Source organism: Oryza glaberrima, chromosome 8 (assembly GCF_000147395.1).
Source record: "Oryza glaberrima chromosome 8, OglaRS2, whole genome shotgun sequence".
In the NCBI taxonomy this organism is placed as follows: Eukaryota; Viridiplantae; Streptophyta; class Magnoliopsida; order Poales; family Poaceae; genus Oryza; species Oryza glaberrima.
In genome coordinates this window covers 6,557,915-6,564,107 of record NC_068333.1, presented here as the reverse complement: position 1 = coordinate 6,564,107, position 6,193 = coordinate 6,557,915, and the positions used below count along the sequence as shown (strand labels likewise).

The following is a 6,193-nucleotide window of genomic DNA, read 5'->3' as shown; positions in this document are numbered from 1 at the left end:
AAAAAAAAAACGACCTAGGCGGTTCGGCCTGAACTGGGCCTTGGGCGGGTTGGGCTCGAGCGAAGACCTCATGGCACCGCTTCCCCTCCCTTTCTCGCTCGCTCTCCTACGACGGCGCCGCTTCCCGACTTCCAGGCTCCAGCGGCGAGCAGCCGGCTGCGGATGCGCCCGCGCTGCTCCAGGAGGATCTGGATCCCGCTGGCGTAGTCTCCGTGGCATCGGCGGCGGCGGCCGGGCGGTGGGAAGCTTCAGCTCCGGCCAGGTCGACGGCGCGCTCGCCGCCGGCTTCAGCGAAGACCACCAGGTATCTGTAGGCTCTCGGACTGAATCGCATCCAGCTATCGAGTTTTGTCCCACATCGCCAGTTTTGAGAGCGAGCGACCTGTTTATCAACGCGGTTCGATTCTACTCCATCGCCTCCCCAGAGGCACCCACCCCGACCGAATACAGCGAATAGATCCCCTAAGTGGGCATCGGTTGGGCGTGTATCCCCTTCCGGTTAATGGCTGTAAAAAAGAAAAAGAAAAAGGAGCAGTGAAAAGATCCCCTCCCGTTATGGGGCACGGCAGGCGACCCCCTGCCGGTTAGCTGCATCCACGTTAAGATGTCAATACGGCAACGGTAAGTTGTCAAATACGGCATATACATGCAGTCGGGCCTCTGGTGGAAGGCAGCGCTAGACACTAGCGCTTAGCTTTTTTAAATTTGGATTGTTGAATCCTTTTTTAATTCCTTGTCTTATGCCAAGAGAAGCTTAAATAAGGTGAATTTGGATGAAATTCTTTTTTCTGTTGACTCGTTTTTCAATTCCTTGTCTTGAGCCAAGAGAATGCTTAAATACATTGCTGTTTTGATATGCCCTTACTGCTAGCAATTTCGCCTTAAGACGCAAAACTTCTAACCGACTGCATTTCCAAGTTTCGACTCGATGCCGGTCAGAGATGACTTGGCAGATGAATAATTTTGGATCTTACTCTGCAGATGCTATGGTTAGAATAGTATTAGTAATGCCTTGTCATTTGTTCACTGAAATTTTGGCTTGTATGTAGTTTTGTTTTCAATAGTAAATTTATCTGTAAAATTTGCATTTATATCTGAATTAATTTACGCTGCAAGACTATGACGGTAAAGATTTGGCTGGAACATCCAATGTTTTCAGCCAATTGTTTGAAGATGTTATTACCAAAGTTGCAAATAACTAGCAACAAGATCAGGTATGTGCAGAGTTGCAGACAACCGCTGAGACTGAACCAAATAATTCTGATCAGGGTAAAAATCAGGTAGGCAAATAACTAGCAACAAGATCAGGGAAAAATAGACCATAGCAGCATAGTTCTGATCAGGTAGATGAAGAATCCGGTATTTTGAAAAGTCTTTTATGATGCTCAGGGATTCATGTAAGCAATAATTCTGATCCTTGAGTCAAATGATTTTCCTCAATTTTTATTTGTAAAAAGGACTGTCCTTTTGTTTGTAAATATGCTGAAGGAAATAGCATTGTCGCAAAGAGGCACAAAATCTGAAACATGGGTACTGAAGAATAACTGCCAGTAATTTTGGCTGATGCTGACCGCAGCAATGTTTTGTTAGTGTAGCATACTGCAAACGTTAATTTCATTCAGATAAGATATGCAAATTTGATTGATGGGAAATGTCTCCCATGTATTTTTAAAACCTTCTGGTATGGCTAGCTGGTTCTTTTTGTAGGAAAGAAACAAATCTGAAACAAGAACATCTAGATGACAAATTGTACATACTGGAATACAAACAATTGGTATTGACTGGAGGACCGCAACAATTCGTTCTTTCCCAACTTTCAATTCCATATATGTATTGAAGCATGTCCTGGTAATACTTCCTTCACAATTCGTTAGTTTCTCATTTGTCAGATTACGAGCTCCAACAAATTTGGTGCAAAGTAGGGCGTGTCACCATTAGGGCTATTCCCGGTGCAACCACCAGTCTGCGCCCTCCAGCAACCTTGAGTGCTTTGGTTAGCGCTTAAGAATTCAAACCCTCGAAGGCAGGAACACTTGGTTTCTCCACTACTTGTTACTTGGCAGAAGCTATTTGGACCACAAACACCTTTCACACTGCAGCGATCATTCCTCGGTGGCACCAACCATTGGACCTTTCTTTTGGGCGCTCCTCCTTGCTTGAAGAACACATGCGAGTAGAGTCGCAGTATGCCATCAGCATCCAATGCCAGATGGTAGTAGCTCTCTGTACTCAAAGACCATGGCAGTTATAGTAAATCTTGGCGTAACTGCGATGTGCTATCCTGCACCCAAAGCAGAAAGGTTTTTATTGCTCAAGTCAAGTGAAAATGTGAAATTGTAATGCATTATTGAAGTCCAGGCTCCAGCTATAGTGAAACCAGAGATATATAGCTAACTGGAGCAGATTGTCTTGAACGCAGAACTGCTTAAAAATGTATGAATCTATCTTGTTTTTTCAGATCTATTAGCAGCTCATATTTTGTTCCCTAACCATGTGCTCATATTTTGTTGCGCTGTTGCAGACAATCCTCAGCATCATCTGGATTGTGACACAGGTTTGCTATCCTGATGTTTTTCTCCTGGAAATATAGGTGAACTAGGTCATTTACATATGCAGGGGTACCATTTGAAGTGCAAGTTACAAGTTGAGAGGGCCATGGTTACAGATGTATGTCACCTCACCATTGCATGTATAGGCTTGAGCTGCTAGGAACTTTTGGCTGGCTGAAGAAACCAAAAAGAATCTTATTTGCTTTTACAGCATAATTAAAAAAACAAAAAAGAAAGTTATTAACTTTTACAGCATAAAAGAGATTTTATTCAAGGCTGTATTACTTTCTGCTCCAACATGAAGCTGCTCTACTCGGCACTGAGCAACAACATGCTCGTTGGTAGCATGGAGTAAACTATCTCAAAATGTTTTTTTTTGTCAAAAAAACTTTGCGTCGTACATGAAATCTATTGTTTGTCCATGCAGGTTCAGATTTCATACTATGGGAGAGAATGAGGTGCTGTTGACGATGCCTCGGCACAAGATTTGTACATGCTATGTAAAGTATTTTTGCAGGTATTTGCCCTGTCAAGCTGATGATGTCTCAGTTGTCAACGTGAGCAATCAATACTTTTCAAATACGAACACCGTTAGTCACGGCAAACAATATTTGTACATGCAGTGCATATTTTCTCAGAAATCCAATTTATATATCCTCTGTTTTCATGCGAGTTCAGATTAGAACCCAACTGCAGCAGAGTTTGTATAACCTTTTTTTTTTTACTTTGAAATTCAATGGGAAAATATGTTCTGAAAGTTGTTTTTCCTTTGCTTCATTGCTTGATGTTCCGTAGTAAAATGAAAAATTTGCTTGATGCAGTGATTTTCACCTGTCCTATTACCAAGTATGGTGTGTCTGTAGAGACGCCCTTGGCTGGAGTTCTGTTCCTTTTTCTTTTGATCATTTTTTCTCCCAGATTTAAAGACTTTTCTTTAAATGTTGACGACACCGATTAATCGTTGTTTGCTGCAGCTGTAAACGAAGCAAGAGCTGATTATCATGTAGTAGTGAACATTTCATTCCACAAATGCAAAAAGGAAAAAAATAAATTTGAAGTGAAAATTACCAATTTTGAGTTTACGGTGAAAAGTAGATTTTAGGAAGAGTCCAAGAGAAGAAAAAAAAAGATTATAGTACTACAGTATTTTGCATTGGCTCAGGCCCTTCACAGTGCTCCACGGCCCATGCTGGAGTGTTCCTTTATCCCACCACGTAGACTCCGTGATGTTGTGGAGGAGAGAGCACCTTCAGAGAGCTTTTCGTTCCTCAATGAAGAGGCGAGTTCCTCGCCTGAAAAAGATTAAAAAGGCATAGGTAAAGTTGAAAAAGCCGTTCGCCATGCTAGTCCCTCGCCACATACAACCACTGCACATGAGCTCGATGGTGGAGGCCTCCATGACCGCCGGATGAGCTCGACGGCGGCTGCAACCTCCCACTCCGCACCACTGCCGGAGAGCTCGTGGACTCGATTTGCGCTGCCACCGGAAGCTCGTGGACTCGATTTGCGTCGCTGCCGGGTAGCTCGTGGGCCCGGTAGCTCGTGGACTCAATTTGCACCACCGCCGGGAGCTCGTCGACTCGATTTGCGCCGCCGCCGGGGAGCTCGTCGACTCAATATGCGCCGCCGAGATTCGTCTCCACCCTCGCTGCCTCGAGTCGGGCGGCTGCAACCTCTCACTCTGTGCCACTGTAGGGGAGCTTGTCGACCCGATTTGCGCCGCCAAGATCGACCTCTGCTCTCGCCGCCCAGCGCCAGGCTAGATCCGGAGCTCGTGGCCGCGAAAGGGGAGAGGGGAAAGGATGTCGACGCCGTCGCCGCTCCGCCCAGCGCCGAGCTCTGCACCGCCGAAAGTGAGAGGCGCCGACGGGGAGAGGGGAGAGGCTGCCGGCGGGGAGAGGGGAGAGGCCACCGACGAGGAGAGTTCGTTGCAGAGGTGGCGGAGTGGGGGGACGCCAGAGGCGGCGGAGCTCACCGCCGGTGAACTCGCTGAGGTGGGGGGTGTAGGGGAATGGGAGGGGGTTGTGGCCTGTGGGGGTGGATCAGGTGGTGAGGTTGGGGTTGGGATTTATATTCTTCTCCAAATTTTAGGGTGGTTAGTGTAAAATTTGGACTTCTTTGTAAATTGAAAAAAATATGAGTGCTGAAACCGAAAGGGGTAGGTGCAGGGGCTGAAACGAAAAACCGAAGTCACTCATGAGGCTCTTTTTGATGCCTCAACCCTTCGGGAGTGTTTGGATAATGGGTTATAAGATGTGGGATTGGGAAATGGAAATGAATGGAGGGCTAAGATGAAATGAGGTGGAAAGAATGAATGGTTGAGATTTAAAGATACCCTTTGGTAGATGGGAAGTCAATTCCCTAACCCATTAGCCAAACATGCCCTTCAAGTACAAGCTGTAGTATCTGAACTCATGCACAAACTCACACCACCACACGCACGCTACACCCTCACACAACCAAGATCTACGCAATAAAGAAATTTCGAGGGATACCAAGAGAGCTAAGGGGGATGATATGCAAGAGGATGGGAAGGAAGGGGATGTTGCAGGGAAAGGAACAGGAGTGGCAGCAAATGATGATCTCGGCAATTGCACTTTAGAGAAGGACAGAGCTGTGATGGCAGCTGAGGAGGTTGTTGAGGCGGCAATGGAAAATGTGCTTAATAAGGTTTATGATGAGGTGATGGAAGAAGAAGTCGTTGGTCAGGGAGTGGGTATGGAAGAGAACAACCTTTCTGCTGCAATTGAAAGAGGAGAGAAAGCAAAGGAGGAGGAGCAAATCTTGATGGCTGCAAATGTTAGCGAGGTTGTGACTACTCCGACGCGGGCTAGCTCCAGATTGGCCAGCATGGATGATGCACACGTCGTGGAGAAGGCTGGGAAAAGAAAGGCGTGGAAAAACCTTGAATTAGGTAATAATGCGAGTAATTCGTTTCTTTCTTTTTCAAATGCTTCTATCGTTTCAGACTTGCTCAACATAGGGGTAGATCTTGGGGGTTCATGCAGTAAAATTTCATATTCTATTTTGAGCCTTAGAAAAGTAGAAGAAGATAGAATTTCTAAGAGTTTACCCTTGTCGAATTGTTTGTGTAATGAGGTTAACAATAAGGGATTTAGTTCAGAAGGAGAAGAAGAGTTAGATAACCTTGTTCTTGGTCACTTATGTGGTGATTTAGTAGAAGAGGTTATGGATGAGGAGAAAGACCACCTAAGTTGTGGTGTTCAAAAATTCGCCAATAAATCTAATAGGAAAAATGCTGAGATAAGGAGGGGAAAGAGGAAGGTTAGAGTCGCTATTCGCAAAAAGAGCGCATCATGAGGGGAATTTTCTGGAATAGCAGAGGTCTGGGAGACTTGGCCAAATTCAGATTTCTTTCGGATACCTCAAAAGAGCAAAAGCTAGACTTTATTGCTCTTTTAGAGACAGGTAAAAATGATTTCTCCAACGCTAGTCTTAAGAGTTTTTGTGGAGGCCAAGATTTCTTTTGGCATTGGACAAGACCAAGGGGAAGATCAGGAGGTATTCTGTTAGGAATTAATGAGGCGGTCTTTGACATTTCTAGCGTTGATGAAGGCGAGTTTTATATTAAGTTCCACATTAAAAATAAGGATGATGGCTTTCAATGGATCCTCGTGGCAATC

At 45.1% G+C, this 6,193-nt stretch overlaps 1 long non-coding RNA gene across 1 annotated transcript; it reads left to right on the top strand.

The window, feature by feature from the left end:
• Positions 1-3,480, top strand: LOC127781198 (uncharacterized). Its single transcript, XR_008018941.1, has 3 exons — positions 1-304; positions 1,890-2,433; positions 2,522-3,480. It is a non-coding gene; the product is annotated as an uncharacterized LOC127781198 (long non-coding RNA).
• Positions 3,481-6,193: the final 2,713 nt, after the last annotated feature.